At 38.9% G+C, this 15607-nt stretch overlaps 1 protein-coding gene across 3 annotated transcripts in view; it reads right to left on the reverse strand.

Annotated features, from left to right (window-relative positions):
* kif13b (kinesin family member 13B) overlaps positions 1-15607 on the reverse strand; it is a 304005-nt gene that overhangs the window by 206695 nt on the left and 81703 nt on the right. The gene's annotated exons all lie outside the window — the stretch shown is intronic.

The following is a 15607-nucleotide window of genomic DNA, read 5'->3' on the forward strand; positions in this document are numbered from 1 at the left end:
GGACAACGCCGGCTCTTCGGCTTAGAAATGGAGATGAGCACCAACCCCCAGAGTCAGACACGACTGGACTTAACATCAGGGGAAACCTTTACCTTTACCTTAATAATAATAATAATAATAATTATTATTATTATTAGTGCTAACATATTTAATCAAATCCATGAATAATCCAATCCGCAGAAGTCAAAATCCCAAATGTGGAGTGATGATTGTATTCAACTTGACATCTTTTGGGCATGTTTAGTGGAGGGACTGCTGGATTGGGTCCATTTTTCTCCCCTTTAAATTTTAAGCAACAGCAGGCTTCACAATGCCAGGAAAAATTCCCAGTCGTTTATGATGGCAAATTGGAGTGAGGGCATTTTGGCTGAGGCAGGGGTCCGAATGCTGCCAGCCACTCTCATCCGGATTCCCAACCAAAGAGCAGACATCCCATCCTTTAAGGAAAGGTTTGGGTTGCCTTCTGGTCAGTCAGGAGCAGATGTTGCCTTTCTGTAAAATAGGCACATAAAGAGGACACCGCAATAAAAGCACCTTATAAAACGCTGGGCTACGCCGGGAAGGAAAATGGCTCTTTGGGGGCTTTGTCTCCGTTGTAAAGGGACACAGACAGAGATGAGAAGGGAGACAAAGGGGAAAGTATCTGACTCGCTCCACGAGGATCCCATTAATTAAAAATCTCCCTTTCAAGCAGGAACCCTGTTGTATTTGGGATGGGAACCCAATGTTCCTCCGGCACCTGCTTGGAGAGCGTAAGCTGAATGGCGTTCCTTTGCAGAGCAGGCCGGAAGGGAAATGACAGCCAAGGGCAGCATTTTTAGACCAAGTGCCGAGAAGAGGACAAATGAGACACAGAATCATAAGACTACAGAGTTGAAAAAGATGTTAAAGGTTATCCAGTCCAACCCCCTTCTGCTGTGTAGGAACACACCATCAAAGTACTTCCGACAGATGGACATCCAGCCTCTCCACAGATATATATTTACCTTCCTTGCCTAGTCTCTCCATGCCTCACAACCTCTGAGGATGCCTGCCATAGATGTGGGTGAAACGTCAGGAGAGAATACGTCTGGAATGTGGCCAGACAGCCCAGAAAACATACAACAACCCTGTGATCCTGGCCATGAAAGCCTTCGACAACACATCCAGCCTCTGTTTGAAAATCTCCGGAGAAGGAGACTCCGTCAAATATGTAAACATTACTCTTGACATCCCATCTCAGCCTTCTTTTCTGCAGGTTCCCCAAGTTGCTCCTCATAGAGTTTGGCTTCCAAACCTTGGTCATCTTTCTCTGGACACTTTCCAGCTTGTCCATCTCCTTGAATGGCTTTGCTTGCCTAGAACTGGACATAGGATCATTAATATGTGAGGTCTGAATAGCATGGAGATATGACTTCCCTTGATCCTTTTGATGCAGCCTAGAATCGCATTGGCCTTTTAAGCTACAACATCACCCTGTTGACTCATGTTCTGGTCTCCTAAGACTTCTAGATCCCTTCCACAGATTAGGGGTTTTCATTAATTACAATGAGGTCTTGATATCCATTGGGGGTTGGTTTCAGGATCCCACACGGATGCCAAAACCTGTGGATGCCCAAGTCCTGATATATACATACACATACAGTAGAGTCTCACTTATCCAACATAAACGGGCCAGCAGAACGTTGGATAAGCGAATATGTTGGATAATAAAGAGAGATTAAGGAAAAGCCTATTAAACATCAAATTAGGTTATGATTTTACAAATTAAGCACCAAAACATCATGTTATACAACAAATTTGACAGAAAAAGTAGTTCAATACGCAGTAATGCTATGCAGTAATTGCTGTATTTACGAATTTAGCACCAAAATATCACGATGTATTGAAAACATTAACTACAAAAATGCGTTGGATAATCCAGAACGTTGGATAAGCGAGTGTTGGATAAGTGAGACTCTACTGTACATATACACATTCAGTGACAGAGGTAGGAGGACCCATAGGTGTAACTGTCCTAAAATAAGAGCCACTGTCTCAAGCTGATTAAAGAGCTTGGTTTGTGAAGAAAAGGCATTTAGTAACTCATCTTAAGTGGGGACGATGATCATGCAACCTTGCAGATTTTGTTTTGAACAGTTTTCAAAACTATTGATAGTGTAATTATATATTTTTAACTTATATATGAGCTGTACAGTTGGCCGTCTATAACCATCGGTTCTGCATATATACATACATATATACATACATATACAAACAAACACATACACACAATAGTGTGATACAAGGGTGGCTCTGATGCAAAATTGCAAAATCAAGGTTTGCTTTTGGAATATTTTCAAGCAGTGGATGCAGAACCCATGGATATGGATGGCCAACGGTACAGCTCATACATAAGTTAAGAAATATATAATTACACTATCAATACTATTGAAAGCTGTTCAAAACAAAATCTGCAAAGTTGCACGATCTTCGTCCCCATTTAAGATGAGTTACTAGATACGCTTTTTTTCACAACAACAACAACAACAACACAGTAGAGTCTCACTTATCCAGCATTCGCTTATCCAACGTTCTGGATTATCCAACGCATTTTTGTAGTCAATGTTTTCAATACATCATGATATTTTGGTGCTAAATTCATAAATACAGTAATTACTACAAAGCATTACTGCGTATTAAACTACTTTTTCTGTCAAATTTGTTGTATAACACGATGTTTTGGTGCTTAATTTGTAAAATCATAACCTAATTTGATGTTTAATAGGCTTCTCCTTAATCTCTCCCTATTATCCAACATATTCGCTTATCCAACGTTCTGCCGGCCCGTTTATGTTGGATAAGCGAGACTCTACTGTAATAAAACTTTATTTATATCCTGCCACCATCTCCCCACGGGGACTCGGGGAGGCTTATATGGGGTGAGGCCCGACGACATAATTAAATAGAATAAACGAAGGCATAATACACAAACCAAGCTCTTTAATCAGGTTGAGACAGTGGCTCCTATTTTAGGACAGGCACACCTATGGGTCCTCCTACTTCCGTCCGTTGCCGAATTGCAAAAACCTTTGAGCACAAGGTTAAACTGAGTTAATGTGTAACAGAAGCAATCTAATCCACAGCTTTCGTAGGGAACCGAATATTTGCTCAAAGCAAACAGTTCCATTAAAAGTGAAATAGTTCAGAAGGCAATTCAGAGGCAAAAAGGTGCAGCCGCACAAAATATATACCTTTTAGGTGGTGAAGGCATCTTAAGGAGAAAAGGGGAAGATTATTCACAGAAAACCAATTCAACCATCACAAATGAAGTGGTACACACAGACTAAGAGCAAACACATTTTTCCTTGGGTTTTCCTGTTGGCAAAACGCTAACGTGATTGCGTTTGGATGATTAAATCCCAATATTCAGAGTCAAACAAACATTATCAGTCGGAGCTCAAGGGGAAAACGCAGGGCTGTGATGTAGAGCTATGTAGCAATAGCCTTTGTGGAAAAGAAATTATTATTATTATTAATTATAATAATAATAACTTTACAAAATTGAAGGAAAAGCTGATAAGACCTGGCTATGGCTCACAAATGGGACCCTGAAGAAGGAGACAGAAGGCCTGATCCTTGCAGCCCAGGAGCAAGACATCAGGACAAATGCAATTCAGGCCAAGATCGAAAAATCAGCTGATGACCCAAAATGCAGACTGTGCAAGGAAGCTGACGAAACCATTGATCATATCCTCAGCTGCTGTAAGAAAATCACACAGACAGACTACAAACAGAGGCACAACTATGTGGCCCAAATGATTCATTGGAACTTATGCCTCAAGTACCATCTTCCAGCAGCAAAGAACTACCTGCAAAAGTATTGGAAAATGAGCACGCAAAGATACTGTGGGACTTCCGAATCCAGACTGATGAAGTTCTGGAACACAACACACCAGACATCACAGTTGTGGAAAAGAAAAAAGGTTTGGATCATTGATGTCACCATCCCAGGTGACAGTCACATTGACGAAAAACAACAGGAAAAACTCAGCCGCTGTCAGGACCTCACGATTGAACTACAAAGACTCTGGCAGAAACCAGTCAGGTGGTCCCGGTGGTGATCGGCACACTGGGTGCCGTGCCAAAAGATCTCAGCCGGCATTTGGAAACAATAGACACTGACAAAATTACGATCTGCCAACTGCAAAAGGCCACCCTACTGGGATCTGCGCACATCATTCGGAAATACATCACACAGTCCTAGACACTTGGGAAGTGTTCGACTTGTGATTTTGTGATATGAAATCCAGCATCTTGTTTGCCGTGTCATAAGAAAATAATAACTTTATTTTTGTATGCCGCTATCATCTCCCCGAAGGGACTCAGAGCGGCTTACATAGGGACAAGCCCAATCAGTCGCATTTACATCATAAAAATACAATTAAAACACAAGTATCAACTAAAAACAGATTAAACATACCATGGTTAAAATAGCATAACTATAAAAACATTAAAAATAATTAATAATAATCCGTGAGCCTTTAGAAGGCTGTGAAGGATTTGGCATGTGTTTTGAAGCATTTGGTCAATATCTTAGTTGTATTTTTGGTGTTTGCCTCCAACTCAGGGAGAACGTTCAGTCATACACATCCAGTCCATTTGAAACTATGGATTTTATATTGACACTAGTTGTGTCAATTTTCGAGGTTGTGGGGAATTTAGTTTAGTTGTTTTATCCGGTGCCGTGATTCCATTTCCCTTTTATATATATAGATTGTACAGTTGAGTCTCACTTATCCAAGCTAAACGGGCCCGCAGAACCTTGGATAAGCGAATATCTTGGATAATAAGGAGGGATTAAGGAAAAGCCTATTAAACATCAAATTACATTAAGATTTTACAAATTAAGCACCAAAACATCATGTTATACAACAAATTGGACAGAAAAAGCAGTTCAATACGCGGTAATGTTACATTGTAATTACTGTATTTACAAATTTAGCACCAAAATATCACGATATATTGAAAACATTGACTACAAAAATGGCTTGGATTATCCAGAGGCTTGGATAAGCGAGGCTTGGATAAGTGAGACTACTGTATATGTATACAAGGCAGTAATATATAATGGTTTGTGTTTATTTAATCTATGAATACATTTTCATTGATTATATGTGTTGGTAGTGATACAATGTATGCTGTACGCAGACTCATAGAGAGAGGAAGTTAAGACATTAGTTGTGGTTGTTGTTACAAAGCATCTCATGCACTTGTTCGCCAAATGAGTATGTCTTTATGCATTTTGAAGCTCTCAAATGGAAGCAATTGTTCATTTTTGTCCATGCGAAGCAGTCATATTCAGGCCAAGGTTGTAGAAGCAGAGTAGCACCATTGTACACGGATAAGTGACCCACAAAGAATCGTTTACCAATGCATATTGCACATTATTAACTATGGATTTTAAATTTGCATTTTATTAGTATGGGTGTTTTAATCCTTGTTCCCTGTTTTGAATATGTGTATTTTATGGTCCTTTGTTTTATCTATTTTAACTTTGTTGTACCTCATCTTGAAAAGCAAGTAACAAATAATAATAATAATAATAATAATAATAATAATAATAATGAAATAATAATTTATTACCTGCCTCTTCTTCCAGACAACATATCATCCAAAGGACAAGAGGGATCCTCTCACCTCTGCAGGAGTCTACCGTATACCATGCAGCTGTTGACATGTCTACATAGAGACCATCAAACGCAGCAGCATTGCCCAAACACGAATCAAGGGACATGAAAGGTACTGCAGGCTAATTCAACTAGAGAAGTCAGCCATAGCAGAGCACTTGATGAACCAACCTCAAAAAGATGAACCAAGGTGGCTAATTGCACCATTCATACTCAAGCAAAGAAGAGTTCTTTCCCTCACCCTGGACATTCTTCTACAGATATATAAACCCCACTTGCCTAGTTTCCAATAGACCTCACAATCTCTGAGGATGCTTGCCATAGATGTGGGCGAAATGTCAGGAGAGAATGCTTCTGGAACATGGCCATAAAGCTCGGAAAACTCACAGCAACCCAGTGATTCTGGCTATGAAAGGTACAACATACTGTATATACTCGAGTGTAAGCCTAGTTTTTCAGCCCTTTTTTTAAGACTGAAAAAGCCCCGCTCGGCTTATATTCGGGTGAGGGTCCTGGTGGGCTTATATTTGGGTCAGCTTATATTCGAGAATATATGGTACGTTAATTATTTTTCTCTATTATTATTGGTATTATTACATTTATTATTTTTCTCTATTATTGTTGCGACTATTACATTTATTTTACTCTATTATTATCATTATTATTATTACATTTATTATTTCACTCTGATATTATTACTGCATTTATTATTTTACTCTATTATTACATGTATTATTTTCCTGTATTTATTACAGTAGAGTCTCACTTATCCAACACTCGCTTATCCAACATTCTGGATTATCCAACGCATTTTGTAGTCAATGTTTGCAATACATCGTGATATTTTGGTGCTAAATTCGTAAATACAGTAATTACTACATAGCATTACTGCGTATTGAACTACTTTTTCTGCCGAATTTGTTGTATAACATGATGTTTTGGTGCTTAATTTGTAAAATCATAACCTAATTTGATGTATAATAGGCTTTTCCTTAATCCCTCCTTATTATCCAACATATTCGCTTATCCAACGTTCTGCCAACCCGTTTATGTTGGGTAAGTGAGACTCTACTGTATATAAAAATGTCATGTGCGTTTTTCCCATGGAGTAAACAACAAAACCACTGAACCAGATCACTCCAACTTTGGCCACAAAAAATATAGTCATCCAATCTATGTCTTTCCATCAAAAAACCCTATAAAATTAGGTCCAAATTATAGAACCCACCCCCTAAAATCAAAAATTACTAACCATGTATACTAACACAGGCTGCTTCCCATTACATTACTTCCCATAACAACAGACTACGCCACACTAACGCGTGGCCGAGCACAGCTAGACATATTCCAGACAGGAAACAACCAGAGCCAGCCAACACCTCCCAACAAAGGATTCCCCCTCAGAGTCATTATTGTTTGTTTTGTTGTTGTTATTATTATTATTATTATTATTATTATTATTATTATTATTATTATTATTATTATTAGGAACCAACAAAATGAACAAAACCTGGCAGCCAACATTTAAAAAACTCTACAATCTGGACAGTAAATAAAGAACAACACTCTGAAAATAAGGGTATTCCAGGCAGGAAACAACCAGAGCCAGCTAACACCTCCAACAAAGGATTCCCCCAGGGAGGAAACAACCACGCTTTGAAGCTGCAAGCCCATTCAATGCTAACCAAGGTGACTAATTACAATATTCATACCTGTCTCCACAAACAAAAACCCACTTAGGACAAAGCCACAGCAACGCGTGGCCGGGCACAGCTATTTATTATCATATTATTATTATCATATCATTATCCCACTTTTTTCTCTTTATCGAGACCCAAAACAATACTAGTTAAAATCTACAGCATATAAATATCAAGATAGAATTAAACCAACAAGAAAACATAGTCAGTTAAAATCACATAATGCAAGTAAAAACTGTTAAAAATATTAAAACATGCAGAGTGATTCATTAATGCCATAGGACAGTGCAACCACCGTGTAACTTTGCAAGCTTAAAGTTCATATTTTCTTAAATTAAAGACAATTAAGTATTCCATTTTGATTGTCTCAATTCCTTCGTATTTTTCAGCTTCTTCTCCCACATGAGTCTTCTCAAGCATGTCCCAATTGCCCTGTTCTCCACCGAAAACGCAGAGCTTGCTTTAGGGTAACAAGCCAGGAACGGAATTCATTTTTCCAGGTGAAGAAATCCCACTGATCTATCTAAGGAGACGACTGGGTTGTGTTTATAGATGCGGTTGCATCTTCTCTGGAGTCTTTAGCATTTATTCTCCCAGTTCTGCGGGCTGAGCAGATGTTTCCACTACCTTCCTTGACCTGTGCGCCAACCCTTTGCCAACATCATGAACATGCAGCAATAATTCATCTACATTATTGGGCACGAGACAAAGTTGTGTCGAGACACCATTTGGGTTTCAAGTCTCCGAAAGGGTATGGTTTTTGGAAGCCACACAAATAGGACTAGACCCCATCCCACACTTGTAACCAGTGGCATATATACTGAAGACACCAAATCCTCTTGAATCTTGGAAGCTAAGCAGGGTCTGCCCTGGTTATGACTTGGATGGGAGACGCCAATGAATATCAGGTGTTGCAGGAGATATTTCAGAGGAAGGAAATAACAATGTCATCTCTGAAGATTCCTTGCCTAAGAAAACTCTATGAAACCCATGGGATCGTAATAAATCGACAGGCAGTTTGAAGGCACATACACACATACTAATCACTATTGCACAACCACTAATGCCACATCAATGAGAAACCATGGAGTTCAATATAGTTACAGCTCTGGGGCCTGTTTGTCCTTGTCTTTGTCACCCTGTGCTGCCTGCCAGATGGCAATAATTCAAAAAAAGAATATGGCGGGTAAGGCTGCAGGACTTATAAAGTTCTTTCAAAGAGGGGAAAAATAGGGCAACCAATGATTTATTAGGAGAACAATTAGTTTTAACAGGTATGTAAGTCAGAGATTGGAAAGTTCCTGTCTTTACAACAACTTCCCTGATTCCATAGCACTGACCCATGGCAGTTGGTGTCAAACTGAATTTGTTTGTTTATTTATTTACAGTATATGTATTCTGCTCTTCTCACCCCGAAGGGAACTCAGGGCGGATCACAGAATGTACATATGCAGCCAAGATTCAATGCCGTTTATATACTGATAAGACAGAAAATTGTACATAGAAAGAGGTATATATAGGCTTGGTCCAGATCCATCATTGTTTGAGTCCACAGTGCACTCTGGATGTAGGTGAACTACAACTCCCAAACTCAAGGTCCATGCCCACCAAACCCTTCCAGTATTTTCTGTAGATCATTAGAGTTTTGTGTGCCAAGTTTGGTTCAGTTTCATCATTGGTGGAGTTCAGAATGCTTTGATTATAGGTGAACTATAAATTCCAGCAACTACAACACCCAAATGACAAAATTAATCCCCCTTCCAACCCCATCAGTATTCAAATTTGGGCGTATCAGGTATTTGTGCCAAATTTGGTCCAGTGAATGAAAATACATATATCCTGCAGATCAGATATTTACATTACTATTCGTAACAGTAGCAAAATCTATATATATAAAAGAGTGATGGCATCAGGGCAGCGGACAAACAACAAAACTACAGGTCCCCCAACGTCAAGATTTGACAACACAACCCATCATTCATGGCTCTAGGTTGATACAACAAAAAGAAAAGAAAAATAAAGTCCTAATTACAGGGAGAGTAATAATAGTTTTTATCCAATTGCTACCAGTTTGAAGGCTAAGCTCCACCCACTTGGTCTCCTAGCAACCTACTTAGCCCAGGGGACAGACACAATTAGGCCTCACTTAGGCCTCTTCCACAGATTATCAGATTTTAACTGGATTATATGGCAGTGTAGACTCAAGGCCCTTCCAAACAGCTATATAACCCATTTAAAATCTTATATTATCTGCTTTGAACTGGATTATCTTGACTCCACACTGCCATATAATCCACTTCAATGTGCATACGAAACATAAAGACAACCATACAACAGAATTCAATACCACCACTACCTCAACAATTTCTCACCAACACCACCAGACAACGCCACAGCAACGCGTGGCTGGGCACAGCTAGTGAGTTATAAAGTACCAATGAAAATAAATTTGTGGTTAAGGTGTCACCATAACATGAGGAACTGTATTAAGTGGTCGCAGAATTAGGAAGGTTGAGAAAAATGTGATACATGGACAGCTACCTCTCCGCAAAAGTCACCATCGATGCCAAAATACAACACGGACCGAGCTCTGCAAGCGCAGCATTTTTACGAAAGGATCAGGACATTCGTAGGCAGCCAAAAATGCTTGTTTCTAAAGCTCCTGACCTCCCAACTGGATGTGATAATGTGGTGGAAGGAGGCATCTCCGTCTCCTCCTTCAATGCAGAGCGATGGCTCTTAGCTGAATACACATGGCAAGCCGTCCCTCAATTAAATCCACAAAACCTTCCCTCCGTGGTCATTAGCCGGCCACAGACCAATGCGCAATCGATTCTGATGGTTTATCAATTACATGCTATTATAGTTTTGCCTGGAGGGATCCTCTGTGATTTAAACACTCCTAACAAACCCAGTCGGCTGTGACAGAGCTCCAAAACAGACCCAGGGCTTCTCGCAGTCAAAAACACAAGATATTCGGCAACAGAAGACTTGGACGGAGATGGGAAACTGGGGCAAGCCATGTGCCTTAAACTTTGCGTGCCCTCGCTGCAGCTAATTAAGTTTCATACATTCGGGGATCTGTTCCAACCACAAAATAAATTATGCATACTGAACACGATGCTCGCTTTCAATTCTACCTGCCCAATAGAGCATTTTGAGAGATGCTTTCAAATTTACCGTATATACTCGAGTATAAGCCGACCAGAATACAAGCCGAGGCACCTAATTTTACCACAAAAAAAACCCGGGAAAACCTTGATTCGAGTATAAGCTGAGAGTGGTAAATTTCAGAAATGAAAATAGATACAGTAGAGTCTCACTTATCCAACGTTCTGGATTATCCAACGCATTTTAGTAGTCAATGTTTTCATTACATCGTGATATTTGGGTGCTAAATTCGTAAATACAGTAATTACTACATAGCATTACTGTGTATCGAACTACCTTTTCCATCAATTTTGTTGTATAACATGATGTTTTGGTGCTTAATTTGTAAAATAATAACCTAATTTGATGTTTAATAGGCTTTTCCTTAATGCCTCCTTATTATCCAACATATTCGCTTATCCAACATTCTGCCGGCCCATTTATGTTGGATAAGTGAGACTCTACTGTACCAATAAAATTGCATTAATTGAAGCATCAGTAAGTTAAACTCTGATTAAATCATTATTCTCATCTTCAATGTAAATGTGTTTATGTATCTTTTTTAATAACAGAGACGAATCCCAGACACTTGGACCTAATGTGCATGTGTGCTGTGTTGTTATATATGTATTAATAATAATAATAATAATAATAATAATAATAATAATAATAATAATAATTGCATGGAAAGTTCCTTGACAAAATTGATGGAAAAGCTGATAAGGAGAAGACCTGGCTCTGGCTCACAAATGGGACCCTGAAGAAGGAGACAGAAGGCCTGATCCTTGCAGCCCAAGAGCAAGCCATCAGGACAAATGCAATTAAGGCCAAGATCGAAAAATCAGCTGATGACCCAAAATGCAGACTGTGCAAGGAAACCGATGAAACCATTGATCATATCCTCAGCTGCTGTAAGAAAATTGCACAGACAGACTACAAACAGAGGCACAACTATGTGGCCCAAATGATTCATTGGAACTTATGCCTCAAGTACCACCTGCCAGCAGCAAAGAACTGGTGGGATCACAAACCTGCAAAAGTATTGGAAAATGAGCACGCAAAGATACTGTGGGACTTCCGAATCCAGACTGACAAAGTTCTGGAACACAACACACCAGACATCACAGTTGTGGAAAAGAACAAGGTTTGGATCATTGATGTTGCCATCCCAGGTGACAGTCGCATTGACGAAAAACAACAGGAAAAACTCAGCCGCTATCAGGACCTCAAGATTGAACTGCAAAGACTCTGGCAGAAACCAGTGCAGGTGGTCCCGGTGGTGATGGGCACACTGGGTGCCGTGCCGAAAGATCTCAGCCGGCATTTGGAAACAATAGGCATTGACAAAATTACGATCTGCCAACTGCAAAAAGCCACCCTGCTGGGATCTGCACGCATCATCCGAAAATACATCACACAGTCCTAGACACTTGGGAAGTGTTCGAATTGTGATTTTGTGAAACGAAACCCAGCATATCTATCTTGTTTGCTGTGTCATACAACGTCGTTGTGTCAATAATAATAATAATAATAATAATAATAATAATAATAATAATAATACATTTTATTTGAAACCCACCTTTCCTCATGGCTCAAGGGGAGGGTATAACATAGTGAAAACAAATGGATAGAACAAAGGATGATAAAAATACATATATTAAAAAACACAGAACAAAAATTAAAACACCATTAATAATGAAATGCAAATTTAAAAGCCATAAATTAAAAGGGACATCACCCAAAAATACTATATTATTCTTGGCCCAGCTTGCCCTCGTTTAATTTTTATACTGTTTTCATAGCCTGTTTTATTATGTTACTGTTACAGTAGAGTCTCGCTTATCCAACATAAACGGGTGTTGGATAAGTGAGACTCTACTGTATTATGTTTTGTTTTATTATGTTACTAGCTGTGCCCGGCCACGCGTTGCTGTGGCTTATGGGAATCCTTTGTTGGCCAGGTGGAATAGCAGTGAATAGCCTTGCAGTCTCAAAGCCTGGCCGTTTTCTAGAGTAGCTGGAGCTGTTTGTTGTATGAACGTAGAGGCATGGATGAGGGGTTGTGCTGCCAAGTTTAGTGTTTCTGGGACGTGTAGTTTTGTTGTTTTGTCCTAGGCTGAAATGTCACTACCCTTTTATATATATAGATTGTATAAGCATTTTTACTGTATGTTGTTGGGTATCTTGTATGTATTTTATTTTGTTTTATTGCAATTGTTTGGGCTTGGTCCCATGTTAGCCACCCCGAGTCCCTTTGGGGAGATGGAGGCAGGGTACAAAAATAAAGTTGTTGTTGTTGTTGTTGTTGTTGTTATTTGATGAGAGTTAGAAGCAGCATGTTGGAAACAGGGTTAGCTTGAAGTCTTCCCAAGTTCCCAAACACTACACCACGTCCATTGCCATAGATTAGAAAAACTATCCAGAGGAATTAAAGCAGAGAATCCATATAGGTGAGGAAAAAATAGATAGCAGTGCACCATTCACCTTTCTTCGTCCTCTAGTCATCTACGATTACTGGATTTTGGTTGTACTTTGTATGTCTTAAATTGCTGAGGAGCAAATCTGTTCCCAAATACTCAAGAAGACTGAATAAGAAGGTGTGTTTGTAGTAAGTTTCTATCAGAATTGCTTACTGAGAATGAAAAAGGCTTCCCAATAAGACATCTAGGGAGCTTGTCCCCTATCCCAAGGGGGAAACAGCAGGCAGGAATTAATGAATGAGATTTTCTGTTCTCCATTTGTGGCTTTTATGATGGCTTTGCCATTAAGATGAATTCCATTCCCTGCTCTATGTGAGATTTCCTGCCTGGGATCGGGTTGCTTGCTGGCCATTAACCATCTGCTTTTGCCTAAAGTGTGCATTTTATCGATATTTCTATTCATGTATGGATAATTTTGAAAACAGGCTGGGACTCGGCTATCTTACTTGGATGAACCAGAATCATATTTAAAGGACCACATTTGGGTTTAATGAAGCTATAATGATGCTTGCGATTGTGAAAGTGCTATTTTTTAATCTACCATATATACTCGAGTATAAGTCGACGCACCTAATTTTACCACAAAAAAAGGGAAAATTGACTCCAGTATAAGCCGAGATACCAATAAAATTACATGAATTGAGGCATCCGTAGTTTAAAGTTTTTGAATCTTTACATCAAACTGTAATTTAAGATATGACTGTTCAACTCTGATCAAATCATTATTTTCATCTTCTTCAATGTAAATTTATTTCTTTATTTATTTCTATCATTTCTACCCCGCCCTTCTCACCTGAGGGGACTCAGGGCGGCTTACAAAAATGGCAATTAATGCCAATACACCAATATACAATAAAATAACATTAAAACAGTTAAAACATTTAAATAGTATCATAATATACAATAAACAAAATTAAAACAGTACAAAATGCTTGTGCCATTCATCCGCCAGACCTTGTACAAAAACGTTAATCCAGACCGTGTTGAAGCAACGAAAACTTATTCTTTAAATGCTTGCTCGCATAGCCAGGTCTTCAGTTTCTTTCTTTATTTTAATAATAATAATAATAATAATAATAATAATAATAATAATAATAATAATAATAGAGTGAAATAATAAATGTAATAATAATAATAATAAATGCATTAAAATAATATATGTAATAATAAATAGAGTAAATTAATAAATGTATTCATAATAATAAAAGTAGGGTAAAATAAATGTAAAAGTAACAACAATAATAGAGTAAAATAATAAGATTCGAAATGTGCCAAATGTGTATTTATATGCATATTTTTTAATCAATGTTTAATGTATTTAATTTTTAACTGATTGAATTGCCTGTAATATTTTTATACTGTGTTTTATTGTAAGCCGCCCTGAATCCCCTATGGGTTAGAAGTGCAGGATATAAGTATTGTAATAAATAAAAATAAATAAATGTAATAATAATAATTAATAGAGTAAAATAATAAATGTAACAATACCAATAATAATAGAGAAAAATATTAAATATACCATATATACTTGAGTATCAGCCGACCTGAATATAAGCCCACCAGGACCCTCACCTGAGTTTAACTGAGGAGGGTTTTTTTCAGTCCCAAAAAGGGCTGAAAAACTAAGCTTTCATTCAGGGACAAGTTCATCCAAGATTTTCTGTTTTTTTCTCCACCACAGATACCCCAGTGTTCCTTACTCTCTCCACTGGTATGGAATTTGCATTATCCCCCCCCACTGCCTCTCCTTTAACCCTTTCCTATTCTTTTCTGTGGAACACAACAAACAGAGTTTTGGGAAGAATTCATCATGATTAATAGGAGTTCTAGGTAGTGGGATGTATAGTTCACCTGCAATCTAAGAGCACTCTGAACTCCACCAACGATGGACCTGGAACTAACTAGACACACAGAACCCCATAACCAAGGGGGATTTATAGGAGTTGTAGTTCACCTACATCCAGAATGCACTATGAATCCAAACAATGATAGATCTGGACCAAGTTTGGCATGCATACCCAATATGCCCACATTTGAATACTGGTGGGTTTTGAGGGAAATTGGCCTGGACATTTTGTGGTTGTAGATACTGGGATTTATAGTTCATCTGCAATCAATGAGCACTCTGACCTGCACCAAAGATGGAATTGGACCAAACTTGGCACACAGAGCGCCCATGACCAGCAAAAAATACTGGAGGTCTTTGGGTGAAATTCACCTTGATTTGGGGGAGTTGTAGTTCACCTACATCCAGGGACCATGGTGAACCTAAACACTGATGGATCTGGACCAAACATGGCACACACACCTGATATGCCCAGATTTGATTACTGGAGGGGTTTGGGGGGAACTCACCTTCCTTTCTGGGAGTTGTAGTTCACCCACAACCAGAGAAATTGTGACCTTCACCGATGATGGACCTGATCCAAACTTGGCGCACAGGACACCCATAACTAACTCAACTTATTGGAGGGGTTTGAGGGGACTGACTCACCATAGTGGGAGTTGTAGTTTACCCGACACCCAGAGAGCACACTGAACACCACCAAAAATGAATCTAGAGCAAACTTGCCCAACATAATAAACTTTAAATACTGATGGAGCTTCTCAGGGTTGACTTGGCATGATG

Source organism: Anolis carolinensis, chromosome 1, assembly GCF_035594765.1.
Source record: "Anolis carolinensis isolate JA03-04 chromosome 1, rAnoCar3.1.pri, whole genome shotgun sequence".
In the NCBI taxonomy this organism is placed as follows: domain Eukaryota; kingdom Metazoa; phylum Chordata; class Lepidosauria; order Squamata; family Dactyloidae; genus Anolis; species Anolis carolinensis.